Source organism: Tauraco erythrolophus, chromosome 6, assembly GCF_009769465.1.
Source record: "Tauraco erythrolophus isolate bTauEry1 chromosome 6, bTauEry1.pri, whole genome shotgun sequence".
In the NCBI taxonomy this organism is placed as follows: domain Eukaryota; kingdom Metazoa; phylum Chordata; class Aves; order Musophagiformes; family Musophagidae; genus Tauraco; species Tauraco erythrolophus.
In genome coordinates this window covers 59889080-59905124 of record NC_141470.1, presented here as the reverse complement: position 1 = coordinate 59905124, position 16045 = coordinate 59889080, and the positions used below count along the sequence as shown (strand labels likewise).

The window sequence follows — 16045 nt, the reverse complement described above, 5'->3', positions numbered from 1 at the left end:
TGAAAAATACATACTTTTTCTTCTCAGGGAGGTGGAAAGTTTCATTTTGATTTTAGTAAAACAACAAGTGCACTCAGCTGTAATTTGTTTCTGGAGAGGGACTTTTTACAAGGGCATGTAGTGATAGGACAAGGGGCAATGGATTTAAACTGAAAGAGGGCAGATTTAGATTAGATATATGGAAGAAATTTTTCCCTCTGAGGGTGGTGAAGAACTGGAACAGGTTGCCCAGAGAAGCTGTAGATGCCCCATCCCTGGAAGTGTTCAAGGCCAGGTTGGATGAGGCTTTGGGCAACCTGGTGTAGTGGAGGGTTTCCCTGCCCATGGCAGGGGGGTTGGAACTAGATGATCTTTGAGGTCCCTTCCAACCCTAACCATTCTATGATTCTATGATTCTGTAAAAAGTTTTGGTTTCTGTTAAAAGAACCTGGAAAGTCCTTAAAAACATTTTTCTCAGCCTTGATGTAACGGTGACTTCAGCACCCACCTCATGCCTGGTGTAGACCTCTCAGTGAGTTCCCCAGGCATCACGCACCTCAAGAATGCTCTAAAAAGCCACACAGTTTGTTTGTTGCTGTATCTGTGATTTAACTTCAGAAGCGGAAGAGAAACTAGAACGAATATAAACCATGACAGTGAAACGCGTGAGAAAACCCGCCTGTAAGAGAGCCTTCGGAGCAGCCCTTGCATGCTCAGCCCCCGCTCACGTGGCCAAGACACCGGTGCTGACCTTTAGAGCATGACCAAGGACACACCTTTGCACCCTTGAGGTTTTTGCACTGGTTTCTCAATGTATCAGTGTAAAAATAGTTTCTTTGTCTATAAAGGCTTGCTGACCAAACCCCCTGCCCCCATCTCTAACAGCTCAATGCAGTGGCCATCTGCCTACAACTTTCTGCATCATTTGCAGCGTCAGGGAAAACATTATTTTAAAGTACGGTGGTGTTGAAAGACCTAACTGCAAAATAATGCGATCTAAGACAAGAAATGTATACAGCACGACCCTAGTTGGGCAATTTCTGGACACATCAGTAAACTCTGATAAGCAAAAAGAAGGCTCATCTCAGGCTGATGAGATAATGAAAAGCTACCCGGGGGCAATCTCGTCTGTAAGAAAATCATTGCAATAACAGTCAAAAAAAAATGCAGTTACTCTGGGCTTTCAGGAATGTTACAGCAGATAGTAAAAAAAAGGAATCAAATGCCAGCTTGCCTAAAGAGCGATATATCTATGTTTATGGTTCAAGCTTTAGCCCTGAAGTCTAAATATTACATTTAGAGTGATCAGAAAGGTCAGAGATGAGGATGAAATAATCAACTGAAAGCACGAAGAATGCTTCCCTTTGGATCCTCACCTTTGATTCCACTTTTCAAACCCTTCTTCCTTTCACAAACTAGAGGTAAATTCCTCATTTATCTCAAAGAGTCAAGAGATTTGCTGCTGAATCTATGGGACCAAGCTTTCTCCCAGTGACTCCTGCCTCCACTGCAGATCTAGAAGCCTCTCCGCACACTTCAGCCACGCATCTCCAGAGTGCGGCAGGGAGCAGCTCGCATGCTGCCACTGCCCTTTGGCTCCCTGAATCCATGTACCCCTCCATCCCCACCCGAGGGTGCCCCTCCTGCAGCGCTGTGCATGTTAACTCTTGCCAGCCTTTGCATTAGATGTGCCATCAGCGGCACTTAGTTATTTGGCAGGCTCCAGAGGACACCGAAAGGCACGAGTCTTTTCGTCCCAGTTCAGTTAGCCTTGCTGTTTTGCTGATTCAAAGCATTTTCTTTTGCATTTACCAAGGATTCCACAAGATTTGCTGGCAAAGCATCCTGAGAAGTGAAACTGAAATGTGTGTATTTGTAAATGATGCAGGGGAACTTAAGCACCCAGATTCAAATATGCAGAGTCATTTCCATTGTGGATGCCAATATTGGTTGCTTATGGTACGTCAAAAAAAACCCAACCAAATATCCCATCAATTAAAATGCCTTAGAACTGAACATCCATTGAATTTCAGGACAATCCATATTCAAATGCATTTCTGGCAATATCCAACCTTCCAAACGTCCTCCTGCTCCTGTCCTCAAAGCACCAGACCAGCAGGCAGGTACCTGCAGTCCTGCACCTCACTCTGCCACGCTGCAGGAAACGCATCACTTCTTCGCGAGAACGAGCAATTCACACTTAGCAAGTTCAAGCAGTCAAAAGAGGTGATAATCTCAATGACTCGTGACGACATGTTTATTTTTAAAGGTGTGAAAAAAGCCAAGATAATCCTCAGTCGACACCGAATAATGTTCTTCCTCCTAGTGAGCAGTCAAGTAGTGTCATTAGAAATACCTACGAACACCACCAACGTACATGCATCACTTGCAGCAAAGACACCATCACACTGCACGTTGACTGTTGTGTTGCAACGGCTACACTGACAGCACCGAGAGAAGCCACGCAGCCTGTGACGTGTCTGTTTAAGCCTGCTCCTTCCCAGAATGATAGCTCTGGGCATTGTACCCTGGGAAGTTTACTACCACGTTCCACCTCTTGTAAGTTTTAGCTCAGTGTCAAGAGTCTGAACTTAACATCTGAAGTCTACGACCACAGAAGGCAAAAGTTTGAGCAAACCTGGAGTAAGGTTTGCCAGGAACAAGGGACTTGGAAACATTAGCTTACCATAGCTAGCTGTGGGGATGCAGGAGCTTCTGAAAATACCAACCATACTTTCTAATGCCTATGGCTGGCTTCCTCCCACCTCACCCATTCCTATCCTTCACACTCTTTCAAGAGAAACAAGATTTGAATGTCAGATCAAGAGGTCCTACTCTTCTTTCAGTTCTCCCAGTGTATGTCTCTAGCTGTCAAACCTTTAGATGACAAGTTTCTCAGCATGGTCAATGCACATACTGTCAGTTCAAATACTATTATAACAACAGATTCATCTCTAACAACATTTTTATTTACAATTTTATCTGCAATTTCCTTGCAGAAAGCCATTTACAATATTTACACTAATTTGCTTAGACAACATTATACAAGAGAAGACTTGCAGATGACAAATCATAGCTCATTGTCACCCACTACAAGTAACTGATTCTGAAATTTCTGCTTTACAGAACACATTGCACTGTGCACTGTGCACATTGCACATCACTCTTGCACTGTGTCATGGTTTGAAATGGGGGGAGGTCTGGGTGGTAGAAGCTGCCCATCAGACCAGACTCCCATCCCTGTGGTGGGTTAGGCTGCTCCGGCAACTATACCCTACACAGTCCCCTCTCACCCTCCCACACCTCAGGGATGAGGGTGGGTGAGAGGGGACTGTGTAGGGTATAGTTGCCGGAGCAGCCTAACCCACCACACACTGTCTCCTGGGCAGTACTTCAGAAGCCCACAGCCTCCATGTGCGATGCAGTTTTACAGCTGTGCCTTCTGTTTAACTCTTGCAGTTGATAGTGGGGACACGTTTTTGGAAAGCACCTCTCAGCCAGCTGCCTCTCAGCTTCCCCACAGCAGCATTCTGCCAATTTACAGAACACCACAAGAAACTGAGAAGAATTGAATTTGCAATTCCCTTGGCTCCTCTGAGTCTTGCATAAGATCAGAATAAAAAGGACTTCCATACATTGAATTATGCATGGTCTTAAAGTAAAATAAAGTCCATCTCTACTGTAAAACAGTGATAGCTCCACTGATTATGTATTAAAATATAATCCTCTATGTATCTGTTGCCTTGATGGTTGTGGTATATCTGGCCTCTGTAATCATTGGCCTCAAATACACAATCTTCCTACACAGAGCTAAAACAGAACTTACCTTTCTCATAATTTAGGTACCTGTACCTGTTTCTGCAAAGTACAAAATTTGGTTAACTATATTGCTGAGATAGGATGGCATTAGTACAGAAATAGTTCCTGTATGGATGTCAGTGCATATTCCCCTCTCTTACTGGACCTTCAGGTTAGGAGCAGTGGTGGATCAGGACACTCAGTGCTCACCTGCACACCAGAGGGAATTGCCCTTGGAGATTGTCATTGCTTAAGCTAAGAGAAAATATTAGTACATATTCTTGTCTATGGAAATGCTGATGTTTTTCTGCTGTGTCCATACAGGAGGGAGAGAGATAGACATAAGAAAGGAAGACTTAGACAGGACTCAGGAGGAACGCCCTGGAGGTGGGAGAAAAAAGCACAGAGTGGCATGGCAAGAGGCTGAGCCTGCAGCTACAGCAAACTGAGCACACCAAACTGGGGTCTCCCTCAGAGGGCATCAGTCTCACTGACTATGAAATACCAGCTCTCTGGCCCATGCATAAAGACTAGCCAACATCTTCTAGTCTGGCAGTCACAGGTGCTTTCTCAGAGAACTCAGAAGCATTTGGTTACACCACACAGACACCTGCAGCAGATACACTGAGGGTGTTCACTGCTTCAGAGACAAGTGAAGAAATGAAGCACCATTTTGCAGACATACAGAGCAGGACACTTCTTCACACGTCTAAGGCAGGATAATACTACAGGTGTTGAGCATGTACTTGTGCCAGCAAAGGCAATGCTGCTGGAAGGCCATCATCCATCACACAACCCTTGGATCCCACCAACCAGAACTGAGAACTAAGGGACTGGTCCTGAATTTCTTGGGCACCAAACTGTCACCTCTGTGAGATTCTGGGGAAATTAAGAAGAGTACAAGATGGTCTCTTACGTAAGATTTGGTCAATATTGGCAAACTGGGCTCATTTAAGCACTTGGTTTTCTCCCTTAGCACAGAGGACAGGTTTGCATCAAAACAGAGCAAAGCCAGTGCAGTAAGTAACTACTGTCCTTTTCCTTTCGTTTAGGGAACGAAACAGGCTTCCGTTTCTCCCTTACATTGCTGTGCCCACAGTATCTTCCTCTAATACGGCACTGTATTGCACAGACGAAGATGTACAGACGGTTTTTCAGGCACTGCACTAACCAGCAGCGGGAGGTCCTGGAAACCCGCAGCGGAGGAAACGGAATTAAAATTGATGTTTTCTATAGAGCACGCCGGAATACTAATCAAGACCAACAGATAAAGCAATCTGTGCAAATAAGATTGGCGGTGAGTGCTTTGCAGGGTTTGGCTCTTTTATCAGCAGAATTGGAGCGTGTTTTCAAACACACCTTCAAGACCTGAATCACGCTGCCTTCTCCTCTGCTGTGCAGCTGAGCACGTACGAGTGCAAAGGCTAGGAGCTTCGTAAATTAAAATCGCCTATTAGCAGATTACTTCCTTCCTGAACTGCAGGATGACCTGAGATTGTTCCATTTTATCACAGTTGTGGTTCAGTCCCCGCTGTGTTGCAGGGACTGTGCAGCTCGCTGAGCCTCCAGCCAGCAGCACGGGACTGCACCCACGCTCACCACCGCTGGGTGAGCCCTCCTCGCTCCGTGGAGTGGCAAGGAAACTACATGATTACTATAGACTAGATGCCTAGTATTTACATGGCTGAAGTCCAGTTAAATGAATCCCATTTTCAGCTGTATTGCTTCATTGAGATCAACTGGAGAAATTAACAACAGTCACTTCCATAAAGGTCTGAGATTCTGCTTCCAGAATCCACACAACCTAGAGCTTTGGGGTCTCTGACTTGGTGAAAAATAAGATGCTGAATGACTGCATGGAGTCCTCTAAGAAGGCAATTAATAGACTTTGCGTGAGCTCCCCGGGGATTACCAGCCAGCAGCAGAAGCAGCTCTACATGCTTTGCTGGCGGCAGCATATGGCGATTCGCTCGGTGGCTGGAATTAAACCACAGACTTTCCCCTCGGCCGAGAGTGCCGCCGGAGTGGGCTGCAGAGTGGTGCCCTACCTCCTCAGCGGCACCACTGACTGTCCCCCTGCAGCTGCCTGGTCCTAAATGTTGTATGTTTTGACCAGGAAGATGTTTTTACTGAATGTGAACAATGGCACAAAACGAAAGCAGAGTTTAAAAACAAATTTTATTTTATTTTGATGACGTGAAAAATCCTCTCAGCCCAACAACTTACTCCTGACTTCTGTCTATATACGCGCGAATTTCTTCCTGACATCCTTTCTGGTACAAAATCCAAAGATTCACATGTACAAAGCCCATCTGTTTGCAAAGCACAGGCAGTCAGAGAAGTGAAAAGCCATGAAATTTCTCACGTGAATACACATATATGGATGCACACAGGACACACGTGTTCTTGCGAGTTCTCACTAACTGTCCCAGGGAAATCCACAGAGCACCACTAAAAATATGACTTATACGCATTAGCTTCCAGGTCTCCAATTTATTATTATTAAACTAGAGGTTTAATTATTATTTTAGTTACTCATTAATTATAGTGTAATTAGAAGTAATGAATCCTTTAATTAGAAAGTTTGGGAGAGGATCATAGCAAAATTGTCATAAACCAGAGAAGGGTTCTTAGTAGCAATCTTTCACAGTCAGTGAAGAAAAAGAGAGGAAATATAGGCTGAATTTTGCCTAGAGGTGCCTGGTAGACACATCTAAAATAGGTAACCAAATTTCACAGAAGTATGTGTTACTGTTCCTTGACCACAAAGACAGTCCAGCTCAGGTGCAAAGCCCTGCACTACAGATGTCTATGTTTCTACTCCCAGTGACAGAAGGATCACAGCCACACAATTATTACCTGTTTGAAGTGGGATCACAGCTAAGGGAGTGTAAGAATTATTGCGTAGAGACAAGCTACTGTAAGATCTGGCTCAGCTGGGAAACCGGAAGGTCTACTAAATAAAAAAAGGACCAAGTTTCTTGACAGCTCAGCAACTAATAAATCCAAACATATCTTAATCCCTACACGTTTGTGTACCTCGTCTCAAGTTAATCACTGATGTAAATTGGCTAGTACCCAACAATTAGCATAGGGTATGCATGAATAGTATAAAATACATAACTGGGAGGAGATAACACTAGAATTAGACAACATCATCATTATCAGAAGGTACCATTTCTGCAAGATGATTCGAGATTAATACAATCTGTATTCCTGTGTTAAGCATAGTCGGATTCTTGTCAATGTTGTAGAAAGCTGAAGATATCACTTTCTGTACAATCTCTTGGAAGTTTCTACAGTTTACTTTTCCAGAAATGGATAGTGCTTGAAGGAGCACAGCATCATCTTAAAAATCAATCTGGGTTTGATGATTCAGGTTAGGAATGCCTAGTGGTCATTATCACTCTTTACAAATCTGGAACTGTGTAACTACCATCAGAGCACACATCAGAGCCTGGTCATTTTTTTCTTTTAAGAATAAGGGCATCCCTTACAGTATTTAAAATTACGTATTTTCAGTATTCTTTCTCCTCTTTTCCTCTAGTGAGAAAAATTTCACAGAATATTCCTTTCAATCTATACTATGACATTATAAATCATTAACTATACCAATATTTGGCTTTAAAAATAGTGTGAATCAGTCTAAAGAGTGGAGTGGGATGTCAGTGCATGTACAGAGGTAAACAGAGCATCGTTCTGCATGGAATTACAGCACCTCTGATGTGGAGGTGATCTGGAATTCTGATGGAATTACAGCACCTCTAACTCATGCAGGGTCTGAAAGGGAAGACAAACTGCCCTAAAAAAAACAATTTTTGTTCTGACACAAATGAAGTCATATTATTTTAGAGACTACCCCAGGACACTAAATATCGAAGCACTTTAAGAGTGACAGAAAATGAACGCAAAACTGAAAGAAGATTTCTAAAAAAATCAAATCTCTTCCAAGAAGCAATTTCTCTTTCACTGAAAGAAATCAGATGCTCAGTCAATAAACGAATGTCCCATGGTCTGTTACTGTTGAACAAAGCAAAATGCACTGAGAACTGACATGCCAAAGTACAGCATTGGAAAAGTTAAAGAGAAAAACACTGTTCTCATCACAAAAAGCCATTTGCTTCTCATATGCTTCAGATTTTTGACGAGCTGTGCACTCCGAGCATAGACTATGGGCTTATGCAGGAGGCAAGAGGCCAGACTGGGGTGTAAACCCACCCCTTTGCTCATTGCCTGTGCAGAGCAGAGGGGCAGAGTCTGGGCAGAGCCCACCACTGCCCACCCCAGGAGACGGGCCCGGAGGGTGCTGGACACGCACTGCCGGCACGGGCTGGCGGCAGGTCCTACTTCTCCTGCCAGGTCCCTGGGGAGAGGTGAAGAAGCAGAGGAGGGAGGGTGACTCGGAGCTACTTCTGAGTCATGGCATCTCCTGGGGCAAGGCAGCTTTCGCACTGCTGCGGCTCGAGGCTGAGCTCCACTCACAGCCGCCGTTTGACACAGCACGTGGTGCATGTACAGTCCACACTAACCCCTCCAAAAAGGAGCCCATGCCAGGCAGAGGTATATTCAGCAAGGAAACACCTTACAAATGGTCTCCAAATGAATAACGGCCAAAATCTGGCCTACGCTGCTTGCACATAAATTAGTGGACTTCTTGAATTCCAATAATTACTTTTTTTCTAAGCTAATATATTCTTCTGCCACTTATTGTAGTCTAATGAAAAAGGCACATTGCATCTCCTACCACTGAGCTCTGGGAACTTTGCCAGTTTGCACCAGTTTCAGAAAAACAACATTTTGAGGGCAATGGTGCTAGGGAATCTCACTAGAAGCCTTCGCTCTCAACGCGCACGAGTCTCTCTTAAATCTCTCAGCAGCCTTCTCCCCACACAGTTTCCTTCCTGAAGTGGTTTTCATTTAGTGCGGAAGAATTCAGCACAGTAAAAAACATCAGCGAGAGACTCAAGAGCCGTTAGATTTGTCACACTCTTCAAAGAACAGAGGCACCTTTTGTTGTTCTAGACGTGCGACAGCGGCTCCAGCGCTGCCGCTGCTCTAACCAGGGACATAATAGAGTCCTGCAGAAAGTGGCTAAGACGCGTACAAGCAACACGCCATGGGTTTTTATTAGCATAACACTGGGAGAGCACTTCACTGCCCTGGAAAACTTTCTGCCGTGGATCCCTACCATCTGGGGGATTGAAAAACTGAATCAAAAAAAAAGATGTCTACTCCCATAGAGCAGAATAATTAAATAACGGTTTGATACTTCCTGACAGATGAATAATAGCAACGATATTTACAGTTCTAACACTGAAAGGAATCTGTAATCCCAGTTTAACTATTCATGAGTGAAGCAAATCACCGCCTGTGCTTCACTCAGCTGGAGCCAAGCTAATATGGAAGATTAACCAGTTTTACCCTCTGCTTCTTCTGGCTGGGCCAACTTCTTCCAGTTCTGGTTTTAAACATGTTTCTTTTAATGTGAACTCAACTTATGAAGTCTACTTAGGTTCTTAGAAACATCATATATCACACAGAATCACAGAATGTTAGGGATTGGAAGGGACCTCAAAGGATCATCTAGTCCAATCCCCCTGCCGGAGCAGGACCACCTAGATCAGATCACACAAGAACGCGTCCAGGCAGGTTTGAACATCTCCAGAGAAGGAGACTCCACAACCTCTCTGGGCAGCCTGTTCCAGTGTTCTGTTACCCTTACTGGGAAGAAGTTCTTCCTCATGTTTAAGCAGAACCTCCTATGTTCCAGCTTATATCCATTTCCCCTTGTCCTATCATTGGATGCCAGTGAGAAGAGCCTGGCTCCATCCTCATGACAGCCACCCATGTCACCCAGTCATCCATCTCAGGAAATCCAGGTTAACCTGAGAAGTGGGCACTTGAGCAGTTTTGCAGGCAGAGGAAGCTTGCACAGCAAGTGTCCATAATTCCAGGAGAAGAAGTGCTGCTTATTTTGGAAATATGAGGACTGTTATTGCCATCAGTACAGCAAGGAAGAGCCTTGGGAGCAAGACACAGTGGGTGCTACTACACCCTGAGATGATGGTTTTCAGCTCGAGTCACAAGGGACTCCTGCCCTCAAAGCATCGGGCAGAGATGGGACCCGCTGGATACATGGTAGGGCACTGGTTGTTTAAGAAAATTCACTCCTTGTGTGCTGGTTAATACCTCATCTCTGTCCAGTTTGCACAGGTGGGATGTTATTCCTATCCTAAGCAATATATTAAAAGATTATTTATGTCAGGTGCATTTTTCTAGAACAGTCCCAGTGATAAAGCAATGCAGCAGATGGAAGGAAAAAGTTCATCATCTTGAATTTTCCCTCTCTTTTCATTGATTTACAAATCACAGCAAGTTCTATCAGATTAAAGTTTATATTGAAACTGCAGTAGGCATGAGGCTGGAAAAATTGTGAAATTTATTTCTCTAAACCTTTCTCTGGTACTTTTGGAAGACGTCTCTTGGGAAAGATTTACTCCCCGGGAAAGCTTTGGATTTTTAAAGAAGTAAAAGCTTTTTGTATTTTTCACATGCACCCCATTAACCATTGCTTGTGGCTTGCTATTTTGGCTACCACTGGGTGTCTGACTACATGGATCATATTTACACTAATAAGGTTAAAAGTTTGTTATTTGCAAGTTGTCTATGTCTACATTATAAATAGGAACAACTTCCAGGATGATTTGGTTAGAAGACCTGCAGCAGAACGACATGCTTACGATCCAGCAATGCCTACACAGTATGAGGTTACACGAGTCTTTAAATGTTATTAGCACACTCAGAAGTAACACGTGCACAGACTATACCATCTTAGTCACTTACAATCTGCACCAACACACCTGATAGCGTGCGAAACCAGCCCGCAGTGCAGCATGCGAAGCGCCTCGCATGGGGCATGGATCTCTTTACACCAGCACGGTTTTGGAACCAGCTGGCTGCGAGTGGGCATTGTGCTCTGTGGTGGGTCTCCTCCATTATTGATGGGTTATTTTATGTATTATGCAGTACTGTAAAGAAGATGCAGTCTTTTGTTTTCCCACACTGTGTCCTCTGCGGTGCTGGGAAGTCTTGGGGCAATATTATCAAATAAAACAGTCCCTGCATTGTAGATGATGAATGCAGCTGACTGACTTTCCCAGCAGTTACACTTTAGTGCCACTGAAATATCGAGAGATGCAGAATGAGTTGGAAAAATTGCAATGAAAAAATGAACTGAATATAACATTACAAAATTCTATTAAAAAAATTGTGTAGACTTTCACCCGAAATCCAGTGCACCATAATATTCACACACATCCTGCACTGACAGAAACCTTAGAAATACTTCTAACTAGGACAGAGAATTTATGCTATATACTGCCAGTTTATCTACTGTTAGATGAATCAATGCTTTATTCTTCTATTTCTTCTATTTCTCCCCTTATTTTGAAGGGCTCAAAGTGCTTTCCAAAGAACTCCCTCCCAGCAACACAGAAGTTCAGTCACTTCTGGACTAGGATAACAGCAAAACAATTGAAGAAACGGAAAAAGATCTCAAACTCTGAAGAACTTCATCAAATCCAACTTATGGGAAAGGGGCTGGAAAATACATGTCAAATAATCAACCATGGTGAAAAAGTAAAGCCAGTAGATCTATTTATCAGAAGAAGAGGAGCGAGGAGCAATCCTTCTGACTGCCAAAACATCTTCCCTGCAGAGTTAAAGCTGGGTCTGTGAAGCTCCATGTCGGAAGGCACGGGGCTGAACTCTGCACCCTCTGTGACCCACACATCTGTATCGTGTGGTCTGTAAGCCACTTATACTCAGATCAAGAAAATGGCTTTCTTACAAGTTAAAAAAAAAAAAATCACTATTAATTTTCTTCAAACCTTTCCTCTACTATTTCATGCTTCCTCTGACTTCTCCCTTCTTACTCAGATAAGGCAGTTGACCTCTTTAATTATGACTAACTCTTCAACATAGTTCTCTGCAGAAGGCTTTCCAGCACGTGGCGTTTACGTTTAGAAATACAAATTATTTTCTTGCATTGTAAGTCAACAATAACTATCCAAGTTCCCAGGGCAAAGATATCAAAAGACAAGCAAAAGGCCACAATGTGTTACATTCACTATGTCATAGGCAGCATTTACCAGCAGGCTGCATGTATCAGGCTCTCTCAATTCTTGCAGGTACCAAGTCTTTAAACCATGGGAGCCCAAGATGCCCTCAGAGTTGGTCAGGCCAAGCCACAAAGCCAAGACACTGCCTCCTTCTGCAGCATGCTCTGACAGAAACATGCAGGTGCTGTCAGGGAGTGTCAGGGAAGCAAGGACGGTGTCTGAAGAGAGCAAATAAGGAAGGAAAGACATGAAGCCGTTCTGTTGCCTGTCTCTAGCAATTTGGGGAGCGCAAAAGAAGAGAAAATGTTCTCATTCGCTCTCTAAGGGAAGTGTATCCACTCACTGGGAGAAGGGCTGAGTGCACAGGCTCTGTTAAGCCCTGCAAGAAAAGTTACCTTCATCACGGGCACCCTCAGGTTTCCTACACAATTATGTCAGGGAAGATCTTGCTCAGTTTAGCTCACTGATATCCTCATTTATGTCCTGCTCCAATAACTGTGCTGTGCTGCCACCGGTCATTGCATTTCTTAAATCTAAGAGGATGTAAGCCTTGAAGAACAGGAACCTCGTCTGCCTACCGGACCCCAAACAGCCTGTGGGCAGGATCCGTGCAAACACTTTTCCTGCACTGTCCCTGGGCAACAAGGGGTGATGGTCTCTCCCCAGTGAAACCTGGCTGCAGGTGACACTCCTTGCATCAGGTACCTCACGCCAGTAGAAGGCCTGGCTTCACAAAGTGGATACCCATGAAAAAAAACCCACAATTTAATAGGAAGTCATTTGTCAGACTAATGGTCTTACTAAATGACACCATTAAAGAACTGTAAGCAAGAGATGGGTAATAAGCAAGTCAATGTTATCATACGCTCTCATTTTGCAGGCTGGCTCAGGACCAACTCCTCATTTTTTATTGTAAAGGAGAACAGATTAAAGAGACATATAAGGGAATCAAAGTAATTAGGCATATAAACAAGCTGGCAGGTAAACAATCATGATTCAGTGAGGCAACTGTCAACCTCTAAAGGAAAGATGGTACACATTTGTATTATTTTCTTTTCAGTCTTATTTTATCTCATTTCAGATTACTCCCAACATGATCATTAGCATCCTTACAAAGCACAAGACTGAGCTGAGCACATGTTCAGCTCCTGCACCTCAGGGCTTGCTTTACCCTGTCCTGCGGACGCGCGTCGGAGGAGGCTCCGAGGACAGCTGTGCACAGCTCCCATCGCAGCACTGAGGATTTGGCCACATGGAAGGTGGCCAGTCCTCTCCACCGGTAACAGTATGAGTTCATCCACTGCAGAAATATGACTAGACAGCAAATTTAGACTATGGCTTTTCTCCCAACTTTCCCAAACTTTCAGACACCAGGCTCCTGGGATGAATGCCTCCTCAGGGATGATCTCGACACGCAACCCAGGTCAACATCAGGTTGTGAGTCAGCAGCTGGATTTAGGACCTGATTCAGCCCATTTAATCATAAGCATTTAAAAAGCACTCGGTTTAGTTTTTACTAGTGTCCCATGTAATCAGTACAGAGACACCAGCGCTTGCGGTGAATGATCTCAGGTCTCATAGTCTCTCTCGTGAAGAAGTGGGACAGTACAGTAATTCTCAATGCTGGTTCATAACCATATATTCATTTGAAGTGACTCACTCATTTGCAAGTCAGCACTGCCTAAAAATTACTTTCAACTCCCCAAAACACAGACTGCTATCATTTTTTTTTAAAACTAATTCAGCTTAACACGCCATTCAAAAAACCCACACCATTGCTTTGCGAACAAGACTAGTTATTCTCTAAATGTTATAGTACCCTGACTCTGCGTCTGCTGAAGATACGATGCAATCTCAGATTTTCTGCTATCGTTTACCATGATTAATTTTAGTCTATGCAAGTGGGCGGTAGAAGTCATGGAAGCCAGAATCTGTATCCAACTATGGGAAGATTAGCAGTAACTAACACAATAATATCTCAGCAGGAGCATACCAAACAAGCAAACATTAGAAACAGCACATCCCAAGTAGTGCACATAGCATATCTCAAACTGTGGAGCTAGCAGATAGCTGGAGTATTCTGTACTAAGGAGGAATGTGCCAGAGGGAACCTCTGTTGAACTCTTTGGTTTTAGTTGAGGATTTTATTAGTGTGTGAGCAGTTCTGCGCATACAAATGCACTCCTTAAAGTTGTCATCCATCTGCATAAGCACAAGAGCAACTTTAATACATGGATGTGTAGATATAATAAATATATTTTTTTCTTAATGATTTTTCCATATGAAAAATCAAACTCTAACACAGCACACGGGCAGCAGAATGGATGGAGCATGCAGGCAGCGTCTGTGCCTGAAACGATATACGGATACGTGTGTTTGTGTGAATTCTTATTTGCATTAATTCATGCCCACAAAAGCTTATGTGCTATATGAGCCTAGAGAGTCGAGCTGAAAAAACATATTATACCTTATATCCATTGTGTACTTTAGCTGTCAACTTGCACGCTGAGATCATAGCAATAACTGGGAAACCTATGATGGTATAAAAGTCCTCAACATAATCTATTATCAATTTATAGCTAATATAATTTTAAAGATAAATATTTATAAAAACAAATTTTGTAATTAAATGATTTTGATAAAAATTAATATTTTAGGAATTAATTTCCTAGAATCAGAGTTTTTTTAAAAAAAACACAAATGCGGAAATTCCCTTTAAACCAAATTTCAGTTTTTGACAAGCTCAACTGTAAAGAATGGGACAACTGTCAATCTTTGAAACTTTTAACACTTTACATATGAGAGAAAAGGGGTTGTTAAAGACTGAATGCTTACCAGACCTTTTTTTTTCCAGAAAAGAAAGTAGGAAATTTTTCATCTGCGACCCAATTCACGTCTGTCTATGACAACTACAAACTTTAATTGCAAGCTTTTCAGCATCGGTTCGATCTTAAGTCTGTAACCATCTAACACATTTCGGTATTCTAAGTAAATGAATATAAAAATATTTTAAAATGCAAATAATTATTTGCTTTATATTCATACACTTCTCTGAAATCTAATATGCTTTCCAAGTACTCAAAAATGCTTTCTTAAAAATACCTGTTTTTCATTGCTAGGAGTAGCTAACACAATTAAAGTATCCACTTTAAGATGGTTTCTTTCATTTTAGTCTAAGAGCAATAAATTCTCATCTTGAGACTTGTGTGCCCACAAGCTACCTCCCTGGAACAACCTCAAAATCCTGCAAAAACTCCACTCCCTTTGACAGGAAGAGATAGATGGAAAAAAACACCCCAAGCTTAAGGGCTTTTGGAAGAAAGGCAGACACATCACAGACATTAAACCAATCGCTGCATTAAGACCATAGTCAAAGTATCCAAATTTTGGAGTCTCATCTGGTGGTCTAAAAGGGTTAACCACATATGAGCAGCCAAACACCTTTGCACTCTTCAGACTTGCATGAGTTTAGGAGTGGTAAGTGTTGGCCAGATTTCCTCCTGAAGTCTCCTGCTGTGACACAACTACAGCTGAAAAAGTTAAAGCTGGAGAAGGCAGAGTTCAGTCCTCAGTAATTCTGAATATAGCACAGAATTTGAGACGTTTCTTGACCTGAAAGCTGGAGAGGGACTTTTTACAAGGTGTGTAGTGATAGGACAAGGGGTAATGCTTTAAACTGAAAGAGGAGAGATTTTTATCAGATCTAAGGAAGAAATTCTTCCCTCTGAGGGGGGTGAAGAACTGAAACAGGTGCCCAGAGAAGCTGTGGTTGCCCCATTTCTGAAGGTGTTCAAGGCCAGGTTGGATGAGACTTTGAGCAACCTGATCTAGTGGAAGGTGTCCCTGCCCATGGCAGGGGGGTTGGAACTAGATGATCTTTGAAGTCCTTTCCAACCCAAACCATTCTATGATTCTATGATTTGATGACTTTTGCATTTGTCAACTTAATAGGAGGAACGGAAATAGCAAAATAAAAGAGATGACATTTTATATCACAAATATACCTTTTAGTAAGATATATTTGTATATCAAATGTTGTCAGGAGACAAGAACAATTAACATTTTAAAGATATTTGTGTACTCAGAAACTGATACAATGTGGACGGTTATAGCTGCACTTTCTCTAGAGCGCTGCTGTCCACCATCAG

General features: G+C 42.9%; 1 protein-coding gene across 1 annotated transcript in view; it reads right to left on the bottom strand.

The window, feature by feature from the left end:
- EVL (Enah/Vasp-like) overlaps nt 1-16045 on the bottom strand; it is a 90389-nt gene that overhangs the window by 56638 nt on the left and 17706 nt on the right. The window lies entirely within an intron of this gene.